The sequence below is a fragment of the Lycium ferocissimum genome, chromosome 1 (genome assembly GCF_029784015.1).
Source record: "Lycium ferocissimum isolate CSIRO_LF1 chromosome 1, AGI_CSIRO_Lferr_CH_V1, whole genome shotgun sequence".
In the NCBI taxonomy this organism is placed as follows: Eukaryota; Viridiplantae; Streptophyta; class Magnoliopsida; order Solanales; family Solanaceae; genus Lycium; species Lycium ferocissimum.
In genome coordinates this window covers 12,155,458-12,169,336 of record NC_081342.1, presented here as the reverse complement: position 1 = coordinate 12,169,336, position 13,879 = coordinate 12,155,458, and the positions used below count along the sequence as shown (strand labels likewise).

At 36.2% G+C, this 13,879-nt stretch overlaps 1 long non-coding RNA gene across 1 annotated transcript; it reads right to left on the bottom strand.

Moving 5' to 3' along the window:
• Positions 1–9,875: 9,875 nt before the first annotated feature.
• Positions 9,876–10,447, bottom strand: LOC132068701 (uncharacterized). Its single transcript, XR_009417485.1, has 3 exons — positions 10,404–10,447; positions 10,227–10,271; positions 9,876–10,134 (listed from the first exon to the last, which is right to left on the bottom strand). It is a non-coding gene; the product is annotated as an uncharacterized LOC132068701 (long non-coding RNA).
• Positions 10,448–13,879: the final 3,432 nt, after the last annotated feature.

The window sequence follows — 13,879 nt, the reverse complement described above, 5'->3', positions numbered from 1 at the left end:
GTATCTATCGGAGTGACGTAAGGTCGGTAGCCTCCGATCATATTATGGATTAATCGTGGTCGCTTTGTCTCACTTTGGAGGAACGATTATTATAAAGAGTGGAAGAATAGCTTCACGAGGAAATAGCTTCACGAGGAAACATAAAATAGGATCATAAGGCATCAATTCATATACTTTGGAATCCTTAAAAAAAATAGTCATCATTCATGAATAAAATTGAGAAATCAAGAAATAGCTCAACATTCTCACATCGTCATTGAAATCATAAACTTGGAACCTTTAAACATAGAATCATCATCATCATATTCATCGTAGGAAAATATCCTCATTTTTGACATCATCGTTGTCATTGTAAAACATATCCATCGAGTTGTCATGAAAGCTTACGGAGTCATAAACCTCCATTTTGGAAAGATACGAGTACATTTTAGAAAGCATTTACGAGTCATCGGGAAAAGAAATCATGCCTCGGAATTATAGACTTCTAACTTTTGACAACAACAAAGTTATGGAAGCGTTTATGAAATCGTAATCTAAGAATCATGCCTTTGAAAGAAAGGGGCGAGCCTTAACATACATAAAAATCCTTAGCCGCTTCCTAAGCTCGGAAAATCCGTATTAAGTTCTTTTACGTTAAAACCAAACATTCTCACGATCTACAATAATCAAAGTCATTACTCGTCATGAAATCATTTGCGAAGGCATCAAAGCGATCAACTTTCATTAGCCATAACACTTTTTAAGAATCCAATTCCAAATTAACACATATAAAGATGCCAACATCAAATACAAAAATTTACGAATAGGAAGCATAACACATCATAAGATTTAGGGCGTACGAAGGAAAGAAGGATAAGCTTTACCCTATAACTTCATCATCCCTGACTAATGTCATTGGGTATCAAGAAGCCATAACACTTAAGAATCAATTCCAAATTAACACTTTGTCTACGGCCAAATCAACAACAACCAAACCAACAACCATACTAACAATATCCATAAGTGATTCAAAACGTATTCTAACATTACTAATTCCTTTCTACACAATTCGGCAACATTTCATTAATATTCAAATAAACTACATACGATCAATTCAATACCAATGCTTCATATATTCGATTACTAATCCGCAACCATTCAAACATGATTTAAGAACATTCCAAACAATATGCCATAGAACCCGAAATCACCAATTTCCATAGGGACAACGACAATATATTTCTTTCTTCCAAATTCATCAATGACGCCAATAATCCATACATTTACAACATTATTTTCATAAATTCAAGAAAGCATATTAGAATCGCATTAGCTTCCAAACGGCCCACACGATTACAACTTCAATCTTGAACCATTAAACCTTCATTTTACAACATAAAATCCATAACAACATCAACTAGAATACTAAATAACATTAATTCATTTTTCCTACACCATGCACACTTACACGGCCAAACTTCCACAACACAACTTCATGGCTTCATTCATTTCTACATATCACAACATGCACAAACACTTATAAAACATGTAAAGAAGATTAAACCTCACCTCCTTTGCTCAACTTTCTCTACTCGGCTAGGTTGTGGATTGCACAAACGAATGCCTCACTTGCTCCAACGACTACTCCATGTTGTAGAGGACCTTCCAATTAGTAGAGAGACAAGAAGAAAATAATTTTCCATGACCAACTTAAGGATCCCATTCGGCCAGCCCCTTGGCCGAATGCTTCTCTTTCTCTTGAATTTTCTAGAGTTTGAATGATGAGTTGTGCCTTATATTGTCATCCTACACACACATATATATATATATATGCAAATATAGGCACATGGCCGGTCATGTGCACTCTTTTTCTTTTTCTTTTTCCTTTCTTTTTTTCTCTTCCAATTTCTCCAATTTTCTAGAATTTTTCTAAGTCACTAAAGATGAATAAGTCTTGCATGGCATATATATATATATATATATATATATATATATATATATATATATTGGCTCAAATATGTAGTGTACACATATGCCATTTCATGGGGCCAACATATGGGTACGGCCACCTTGGCCTTTTGGCCCTTTCATGAAATTTTTTTCCCAACTCTTAGCCTCTAATTTTACTTATTCCAAATTTACCCTTAATGCTCCATACCAATAAAAGATGAATATACGACTCATGCATTCTTAACGAAGCCGGAAAAATATATATATATAGCCTTGTCCTTAACTTTCCGCAATTTACTCGGAATATCCCATTGTACAAAATGCGGGATATAACATCCTTCCCCCCTTTAGAACATTCGTCCTCGAATGTTCAACTGGTCTCGTAAGGTCTCCCAAGGATCTTGGGGGGTTTCCTTTATTACCACGGCATATAATCTCATCTATCGATTATATCTCTTCTTCATATCCTCTTCAGCTTCTCGAGTCGTCTTTTCTCCAGCTGTTGTTTCGCCACACGAATTCGGACCCTTATAATCGTAGCACAAGCACCTATGACTTTGCATCTTATTGACAATAACTCTAACAAATTCCAATCTATAGAATTTACGGGGTGTAATATCCTTTTCTCCGTCGGAACCGTTATTTCCTTGTTAAGGTTCGACTATCGGTTGCTCAATCCTACCTTAAAACATACATCAGTCTCTTCTCATTCCTACTTAATTCCTTCATTGCCTGCAATCCACTTTTCCCGCTTCTTTGCCTTCGTGTATTTGACCGGAATCTCACTAGTGCCTCACCCTTGCCCAAGTTTTTGTCTCCATTTTTGTCGTATTGGCTATCCCTTCCATATCTGTTGCTTTTAGTCATACACTGCGGTAAATCGTCCGTAGCTTATCGCCGGGTTCCGTTCTTTTGCACCTTTGTTACTACCCCTCAAGTTTTGCCATACAACTCCGAAGCATAAGGCCATGAAAATTCTCATTCCCTTATGATTATCTTACAACACAAGCATTAGCGGTCCTTTCATCAGTCCTTATTCTTTGCTAGCTTTCCGATGAAAACTTTTTACCATTGTAGTCGAATACAGTTTTTACATTAGTGTCTTATGTGATTCCATAGCATGTGCTCTCATGTTTGAATCACTTAGTGGTCCATAAACCTCCTTCTAACATCCGGTGGACTCTTTTATTTTCATTCATGAGAGTAGCGTTCTCTCTTCCCTTCAAAAACTTTTTCCCGACTACTAATCGCTGTTCTCTTTTTTTTTTTTCCTCCCTTTTTTTTTTTCTACAACTGTCACTGTCATTCCAAAAGTCCTCTTGGGTTCTTTATCTTTGCCAGCACCCTTTTTGTACCTTTAGCTCGAAGATCTTTCTTGCTCTTTACTCTCCTGTCGCACATTACGTTGCACTCTCCGCAAAAATATGCGAAGGTGTTCAGATTAGCCCAAAAATGCCTCAGCGTCACTTTACTAATCCTTATGTTCAACCATAGCCGTGCCTCGTCCGTCCGGTATCGAAACAAAAGACTAATTCCATTTTTGTAATTGGCTTAAATCATCGTTACATTTTTCTGCAATGTACCCGAAATATCACAACCGCATTGTCCTTGCTAAGCCTCTACTCTTCTTATCAGGTACCTGCTTAGTCTTATTCTTAGCATACCAATACTTACAGGTGGCGTCACTGTCCTCGTACGACTTATATAAAGTACGTTCAACCTTAGACACGGTCCTTCCATCTCCCGTTTATTCGACTCTATATGTATTGTCATTCCGAAACTCGCTCATCCTATTTTGTCATATTTCTTTCCCTTCCTTTAATCGCTCTTGACTTCCCCACTTCCTACTATAAAGGGTTTTCTATTCCCTCTCCTTTATTACTAACAGGTTACAATAGCATTAGCGGACACCTCCATAGTCAACATCTTGGCCCTTAATCTAGCTTAGCATCGCTATCCTTCATGCTATCTCTTAACCTATTCAATACCGTCCTCCTGTCCTATTCTTTTCCTTCATACACGCCCATTTCCTAGCGTCCTGTCATTTAAAGTCTCTAAAAGCCTCTCGCACTGCCTCAAATGCCATCCTGACTTTTATCCACTCACTGCTGGTTTTTCGATCTTACTAACTTATTTTAGTAAAGGGTCCCATTTGTAACTCAGGCATCCATGTCAAACACATTACCGTGTCAATTGTTTCTATCTCATCCTTACATTTCTTTCACCCGCTTCCCCCCTTTAGGGGTGTGCTTATACCATTATCCGATTATACTCTGCCCCATGTCCTTAATTCCAATCATCAATTTGGCAGTACTTCCGTCCCGACGATGAGGGTCCAAAGTTCTCTTAGAATATTATCTTTATCCTAACCTACCTCGGGTGCTCCCTTTGGTATCCCTTCATCATCTCTCCCATTTGTGCCCATCTCTTATCCTGTACCCGAGGGATCTTATGCTATCTCTGTGTCATTCAGAACACATTACTTCTACATAATCCTTCTCTCATTCCCAAACGTATTCTGTTCACCCACGTCTATCTGTATCGTACCAGTCATCTCCTAACACTCATTCCACCTTGTTTCTTATCTTCCTATAATTTGGGTCTTTTACAGTCCCGTCACTCACGGCGCTCGTGTCCTTCGTCATACCCGTTACAACCTATCACTACGCTGTTGTTTCGCTTTCTCCTTACTCCTTCTTTCCGTTAACTCTTTCTCTTCACCGACCTAATCCGCCCGTCCTACGCGATTTCTTATGGTTTCTGCCCGCTCCGCAGGTTCTAATTTTCCTTAGATTAATCTAGCTTCCCATTTGCCTCTTACATCTGGATTTATAAGACTTTTCAAAAAACTTCCAAGTGGGGGTCACCCATCCTAAAATTTCCCCTCACTCAAAGACGCTTAACTTTGAAACTTTGATGAAATACAACGCTTTAACGCCTTCCCCGACCGCGTCTACCTCACCGCATGACCTTCGTCACATAATGCGGGGTAAACCGAGATCTTAGCGTATCCCAAATCGTCCTCACAACACATCTCATTAGTCGTCTTATTAATGCCTTCCTATCCGTCACCGTTTTTTTCCTTCATACCCCTATTTTACTCGTATCATTACTTCCCGTGACTATAATCTTGTCATATTTTTCTCCTCTCCTCGACTTAATCGATGCCTTAGTATATCACTCTATCCAAACCTACCGTACCCCTTTTCCTATTTACTATTATCTTAAACCAACTCCACAATTAACTTATTCCTTATTCCTAAAGAGGCCGTACTCACGCTTAGTCAAATCCCATTGTTACTATTGACACGCCCCTTTCAAAATATATGCCAAATTTATATCTCATTCTCATATTATTTCTAGAAAAATTTTGGCAGAGTTTCCTCTGTATTCCTTACTATCCCAAAACCTGCACGCAGGAAATACCAACAGTGCCTCACAGGGCCATCACATATATGTATATATCATATTATACCACGAACACACAGGCTCCCAATATCCACAATAGTATGAAAACAATTAACTTACCCCGTACGTCTAACTCAAACCGTGCACGTCGTTACACTTTTCTTCTTTACTCCCATTTTTCATTGGGCTAACTTTACACTTCAATCACGTCAATATCTTACTCGTATATATCTTTCGTACCTTTACTTACCCGCGTGCTTTATAGCTTCCCATATCGTTAATCACCTTCTTCGATCGATATCGTTCTTCTGCTGAAATCGAAAGTTAGTATAAGAAATCTCAGTTCCTATGACTTGGCTCTATGGCACGATCTAAGAGGTGAAAGAAGAGTAACCATCCTAGATGCCCCGTAGCCTCCGTTTATAAACGCGTTCACACCATAAACAAAGGATTTCATCGACACGACTTTGCGTACAACCCTTAGGACGAATCGTCGATGATACCAATTTGTCACACCCTACATTTGGATAAGGTGTGACAGATCTTCCCTGAAGGATGTCGCCTACCATAATTCCAAGAATTTACCTTTTTAAGAATTTTAGTAGCCATGTCTGCAAAATATTGAATCAATTTCCTGCCTTGGAATAATGGACACCCTAGTTAGGTGATGGGAAATTCCTGTCTTTGAGCTAGCAAAATATTTGAAACAATGCTGATTCTTTTTTCATAAATCTTCTTATCGATCAGAAAATTACTTTTGTGTTTGTTAATCTTCTAAATTTTCTAACGTGAGTTGATAGAATACTCCTCCAATACATTCATGACCAGGTTAAGAGATTTAGATTTTCCTGCACAGAAAATGATCAAGTCATCAGCATAGGCTAGATGATTAATATAATCTTAGATCCATGGGTTTGCATAGTGAAACCCCTAAACTTAGAATTATTATAAAGAACATTAAGCATACAGGAAAGAGTTTCAGCAGCAATAATGAACAAAGCTGGAGGGATAGGGTCTCCTTGCTTTACTCCTCTTTGAGATTTAAAAAATCTATACCTCTTACCATTTATAACTACACTATACCAGTTATTAGAAAGAAGATTCCATGTTATAAAAATCCATTTTTCATTAAAACCCACTCATGACAGCACACAAAAAATACCAAGACAGTCTATCATAGGCTTTGTTCATGTCAATTTTGAAAACCACATTAGCCCCTTTATTATCATGTTTAATCTCTTGGGCTAATAAAACATTCTCACCAATCTACCTTTCACAAAACCACTTTGGTTTGTAGATATAATTTTGGGAATGGTACGAGCCAACCTATCAAACATCACTTTTGAGATGATTTTCTGAGTCACATTACTGAGACTAATAGGTCTAAAGTCTAAAAATGTTTGTGGAGAATCTATCTTGGGAAGTAAGATCAAACAAGTGTTAGTGAAAAATCTAGGAAGTCGTTTGCCATTAAAATCATTTCTAACTAAGTTTAAAATATCAGCTCCTACTATATCCCAAGATTTTTGAAAAAATAGACCACTAAAACCATCAGGTCCAGCAGAACTATTTGATTTATGTCAAAAACAGCTTTTTTCACTTCCTCCACAGAAGGATCTTTTGAAAGAATATCATTATCTAAGGAACTAATTCTTTTAGGAATATATTTAAGGATATCAGGATTGAAATTGTTGTCTTGTTGTGAGAACAGGTTCTGATAGAATTGAGCAGAAGCACTGCCAATCTCTTCTTCACCCTCTATCCATGCTCCATTATCACTAATTCTGTTTATATGAAGATACTTCCTTCTTCCTTTTACCAGAGAATGAAATTTTTTTGTGTTCCAAGTTTCATTTCAAGTTAGCTTTTTGTCTCCAAAAATTGTCAATACGCTTATGATGTATCACTAGTTCAGCTTTTGCTTTGTTCAAAGCATCCTGTCATTTTGATCAAGAGTATCTATATATCTTTCTTCTGCTTTCTTCACTTCCTCTTCTAGATATTGCACTTTGTCAAAAATATTTCCAACCTTTGTTTTGGACCATTCTCCTAGAGCTTTGCTAGTATTTCCTTTGGAAGAAGAGAACCAATGAGCCTTGACAAGATCTTGATACCCCTCTATTTCAGTCCAAAAGTTTAGAAACCTGAAGAACTTTACATAATCTTCTTGATTATTCTTGCAAATTATCAAACGAGGACAATGATCTGAGCTTACCTTAGGTAGATGGATGATATCTGATGTGTCAAAACATTCAGACCATTTTTCATTGCTAATCATTCTATCTAGCCACTTCCAAATCACTTCCTTTTTTTTTCTTTCATTAGACCATGTAAACATACTTCGTAAAACCCATTATCCTTCAAGCCACAATCTTGTAGGCATTCTATGAATGGAATATGCCTCCATAAATCTTCCCTTCCTAATGATATGGATTTAGCATACACCACAGCTATGAAAACCTGCTGAGAATTATTCCAAGCTATTCTGCAAGTGACCATTTGATCTTCAGCACAATATACTGAGCAATCAATATCTCTTCCCAAAAAATACAGATCTTATTACTAACACTAGCAAAAGCACCTTGCATTCCCAGGGTTTGTTTGGAAGATTCAATTTTTGATTCATTTATAAAAGGTTCTTGCAAAGCCACAAATGGTATGTTGTGCTCTTTTATCAAATATATCAATCTCTCAGTAGCAGCCTGAGATTTCATCCCCCTAATATTCCAATTGAGACACTTAGTCATTAAGAGGGTTTTGGCTAGGTTTTGTAATATTCTTCTTTTGATTTCTTGTGACAGGACTCATTTTGATATGTCTGTTATCTTTGTTTCCTATCACATTCTTGGTTGCCTCACTTTCTTTTGAGCTCCTATTTATGTTGGATTGATCATTTCCAGGTGCATGTATCTTTCTTTGTAATCTCTTCTTCCTCACATTCTTCATCCTCATTCTCCTCTGATTCATCTGAAGTATGTTTCTCTTCAGAAGATGATATCTCAGTCCATTCATCTTCCTTTTGTTGATCATCATTTTGTGTCACTTCTGTTTCCTTAGCATTAAGACCTGAATTATCATTTTGAATGGACTCTTCCTGAAGCAGTTCATCAGAGCTGTTCTGATTGATGATATTTTCTTGTCCTTTATTATTTTTTTCCTTTCTTAGTTGTTCCTCTTTTCTATATTTTTTGCTAGAACTCCTTTTGATCTTCTTACTACTAGCAGTTCCCAACCATCTTCATAAAGAACCACCTGCAACTCATTTGGATCATTTATCATGAAGGTTCTGACTTCAGAATTGGCCTTTTCCTATCTCTTATCCCTTGCTGAAAACTTGTCTTTCTGCTTATCGTCCTTATTATTGGGATTTTTGGCATTGGAGATCACTTGGTTCTCATTGTTCACCTCCTTGCCCTTGTCTTTTTCTTGATTTTTTTTTACCATTTTCTCTTTGTTTCTGCTTCTAGATCTCCCCATTCTTCTCAGAAATACCAATACCTTTTTCTATTGCATATTCTCTGGCATTGGCTTGTTAACTCCAAGTATAGCACCTGTAGGTTTAAAAGCTTTTATGGGAGGTTCACTTTTCCCTCTAGGTTTTCTATACTGCTTATTTTTGTCCACCTATTCCTCCCTTCCCCTTTCAACTTGTTGACTGTCACTGGCCTTCTCTTTTTGTTATTTAGGACCAGCATTTCCATTATGTACAACTTTTTTTTTTTCATTCCGGTCCTTTCTCTGACTCTCCCTCTTGTTAGCATGGTTCTTTTCCTCTAATATTTTCTTTTCTAAGACTCTACATTGAGCAATATTATGTCCTAATTTTTTGCAGTGTTTACATTTTTTTTTTTTTTGGGATATTCTCATATTCAATCTTTTGCTCGAATCCTTTCAGAGGAGCATTTTCATCCTCAATCCCAATCCACACACTTTTCATCAATGGTTTAAGTAAATCAACTTCCACCCTTACTTTTGCCATGCTAGGTCTAGTCATACTCTTAGTAGCAACATCAATTTCCAAAGGGAATCCCATTTCACTAGCAATCTGCTTAATATAATGCCAATTATGTAAATGAAAAGGTAAACCTGGCATCGTAATCCAAATGGGCACTATTGGGAGATCTTCTTCAGGCTTCACTACAAGAAAAATGGCCTTTAACGAAGGGAAATCTGGTCCTTAAAAGTCTAAATCTAGTCCCTGAAGGTCACTAGAGACCAGAAATAGCTGGTCGCCACTAGTCGCAATAGCCTCCGCAGCTAAAGGGTTTTTACGACCAGACTTAACTACTGGTCGCTAAAGAATTTTAACGACTAGTAGATTTCTGGTCCCTAATATACTTATATGAACCACATTTCTGGTCCCAAAGAATTGATAAATTGGTGCACGTAAAATTTTAGCGACCACTCTTACCAGTCCTTAAAAGGCTTTTAAGATGAAATTTCTGGTCGTTGAAGCATTTTAAAGACGACAAAAGCTGCTCTCCAAAGGTTTGTATTATACAATTCAGTTTGTCATATTTCGCATTGAAAGGCTTATACAATTTTCAATATGCGGAAATCAAATTTTTCGATAGAATCAAGCTTTCATACAGAAATATACATACAAATATAAGATTTGTACTAAATTTAAAAAAAAAAAAAAAATCTAATTATCACCCAACTAGTTATAATATTTCAAGGTACTGTTTACACAACCCCTTAACAAAAATATAAGAGCAAAAACATAAGAATCTTCCTAACTTATATGACGTCTTCGGAACTTGCTACTTCACTTGTAACCTCAAGTCTTCAAATAATCTGTAAAAAATATAAAGTGATATTATCTTTAGAAAAATTATAACGATCATATCGTCTGAATATTTTCACAATTTGCAGTAATGTAAACTCACTGGATCAATCAGTAGTGAACCTATTTTATTGTGGTGAGACACAATCTGCAAGTAACCAAATACAGTTAGAACATGACTATCAGTTCCTACTCGATACGTACAACATAAGCCAAAACATAATGAAATACACACAATCTCATGGCTTTCATAGTGACTGAACAAACCCATAAGCTAAACCATGTTTTGAAGCTAGCCGCAATATAATGAAGCATCATAAACTGTAGATATAATTTTGGGAACGATACGAGCCAACCTATCAAACATCACTTTTGAGATGATTTTCTGAGTCACATTACTGAAACTAATAGGGCTAAAATGTAAATTGAACAGGCTCGAACAGTAGTAGGTTCAGGAAAATAAAATACTACATGGGAAAAAAAAATCAGTGCTAACTCATATCATGTACAAAGTATTAGAAAGAACAAAATCTCAAAAAAGTTAACCCATTCATCGAAGAATCTATTGATGTCACTAATACGAGTACTTTGCAGAATTGGAAATGCGTATTATAGAAACTAAGATATTGAAAGCCCAAAAAAAAGTAACACGAGTATTCTGTTTTCGACACTAAAAATCTGGACAAAGTACCAGTAAATTCTCAAAAGAGAAAAGAACGGTTGATAATAACAAAAAGCTGAAGGTTCTTAGGACACACATACACATTCAAAAAGTTTAATGGGTCACCAAGGAAACCTGAAAATCGGCGAAGTAACGGTGTTCTCTGGGTCAAAATAGTCGATTTCCAGTCCTAATTTTCCCCAAACCTGTCAAAACTATCAAATGACTAACGGAGAGATGAAACGATGGAAGAAAAAAACCAGTACAGTTGATCCCCAGTCTGGGACGGTTTTAATTTTGTATTTGGGAGAAAACATTGAAGAATAATTGTTAGATTGAGGGACTGGGGTTAAGGAATTTTTTTCAATGGAGAAAGAGAGATGAGCGCACATTTTGAGGCTTCTTTCTTTCGCAAAAGAGTTATTATATTAGTGTTATATTTATTCTTGGTTATCTTTTTAGGACCAGATCTTAAATTTATTTTGGGACCTAATTAAGATTCTTCCCTGAAAAATAGACAATTACGGGCCAGCACATAATCTCGTCTCTAAAGGTGTACCTGTAAGGACTAGATTTTTATCTCGTCGCTACATAATGGTCACAGATACCCCTTTTTCCTGTAGTGCGCTTAAAGTACGGTGTCCATTTTTGATGACCATCTACCTCAATCAAGCTTTTATAGAGAATGAAATTGTAATCATTATCATTAGTAAAGTTCAGAAAGACATTGAAATTGTCAAACACACCTATTTTTGCCGTGCCTTTCATTGGGTATTTCTCCTTGAATTTTGACCTAAGAGAGTCAATTTGCCGTCTGCCCTTGAGAACCCAATTTATGTCACTTTTTCATAATCCATTACTTTGATGTTATCACCTTTTGCAATATCAAAATCAATGTCTATTCTCAAAATAAAAACACCGTATGATTTTATGAATACCGCTTCCTCACATGGACCTTGATGATTAGATTCCTCCTTAATTTTTTGTTTAAATCATGCGTTGCCTTCAAACAATGCCAGTGCATTGTTTTAGTCACCACTTCCAAGAAGTTGTTGCCTTTTTTACCTGCATTTTTCCTTTTCTCCATTCATTTATTCTTTTTACTCCTCTGTTTTCACCGCACAGGCTTTGGTGATTTGGGAAATCAAATTTCCACTATCAAAGTATTTGACTGTGGCTCCTAATACGTCAGAAGAAACCTTTTTTTTTTTTTTTTTTTTAAATACTTACGAGACGTTTGAAGATGAAGAGCATTATTGGCCTTACAACTTCCGGGCGGCACTGTGTAATGAAAATCATCATCTACGTCCAAACTTAGGATTACCAGTGCCATGAATACATGCACTCTTTCTTGTGTATAATACGTTGTTTCCTTGAGTAAGGAGTAATAATTTGTAAGACAATGAGCCCGTTTGGATTGACTTATGTTGCTTTATACCGCTTTTCAGCTTTTTTCGAGTTTTGATCAGCCTAAAGCCATTTTTACGCTTAAAATAAGCCTCAAAAAATAATTGCCGCTTAACTTATCTAAAGCAGCTTATAAGTCAAAAAAAAAAATTAGACTATCCCAACTTTTTTTTTTTTGGGCTTAGATAAGATGCTTTTATTAAGCCCAGCCAAACAGACTCAATGTATGGTTATTCGGTTGGCTAGCAAAACCAAAAATACATCTGTTAAAGTAAAAGAAACAGGACCTAATTAATAAACCACACTATTGACTAAATTCTAGGCTTCTAGCAGCTTTCCAGTATCACCCAATTTGGAAACAAGTCATTTTCACAACGACTGGTACAGTTTGATTCCTTACCTGTAATTAACTTAATTCTGGACCAATAATTAGTGTCCTATTTTCATTAATTTATACAACCTTGCCTGCCACATACATCAACTTTATCGTACACTTCCACTAATTTATATTGTTTACCTGCTGAAATAAATCAAGATTCATATCCTCGTATGTAGTGTCCCATTGGGGAGTGGAAAATGACAAATTCACACTTAATTTGACAACGTTAAAATTATGAAGTTTGCAAAAGACTGGATTAACACTATCTATTGCAAAGACCTATACTAATTAGTAGGTCACCATCCAACAATCTAGGGTTTCAACTTAATTTCAACTCATGTTTTTTTTCTCTATTCAACTTTCAACTAGTGGATAGGATTAAACATTAACAAGTAGGAAGGTAGAGGGAAGGGGAGGGGACCATTTGATTTTGATTCATAATTGATTAAAGCAAAGTGCTTTTAATAAAGGCTAATTATATATACTCCTATAACAAAATCTGACCTAACTTTGTACCACCTATACAAATTTACCTACCATTCTGTCTCCACACCATTATTGGATACTTTAATATATCGTAAAATCTTTAGCTATATCACACTACATTATAAATTTTTAATTACAAGTTAGCGTAATACAGACGAACTTGTGCTTATAATAAAGAGGCCAATAATACGCAGAGTGAAAAGCAAACGTGTCTGTGTTTGAGGGGACCAAGTTTCTAGGTTTCCCAAAATGGTTGATAACATCAACAATACATTAGGGTCAATTAACTCAAGTGAGGAAGGAGGGATTAAGGAGCAAGATAGGTTATTGCCAATAGCTAATGTGGGGAGACTTATGAAGCAAATTCTTCCTCAAAACGCCAAGATTTCGAAAGAGGGCAAAGAAACAATGCAAGAATGTGTATTCTGGGTTCATTAGCTTTGTTACTGGAGAAGCATAGGATAAATGTCACAAGGAGAAACGCAAGACATTGAATGGAGATGATATTTGTTGGGCTATGGGAAGTTTAGGATGTGATGATTATGTTGTGCCTTTGAAGAGGTATTTGCATAGGTTTAGAGAATTAGAAGCAGAAAAAGCTAATCAAAAGAAGGCTACTGTTGGCAAGAACATTGAAGAAAGTCAGAAGAACACCGAAATTTGAAAGTTTTATTTATGGTCCTTAAGATTTGTCAAATGACAATAATTTTCCAGCTTGGAACTTGGTTAAGCTTGGATTTTTAATCTTTATTTTTAGAAAAAGTTTTTACTAGTAATAAGAATTATTCTAGACTTCTGGTATGTGAAAATATTCTCTGTAAGT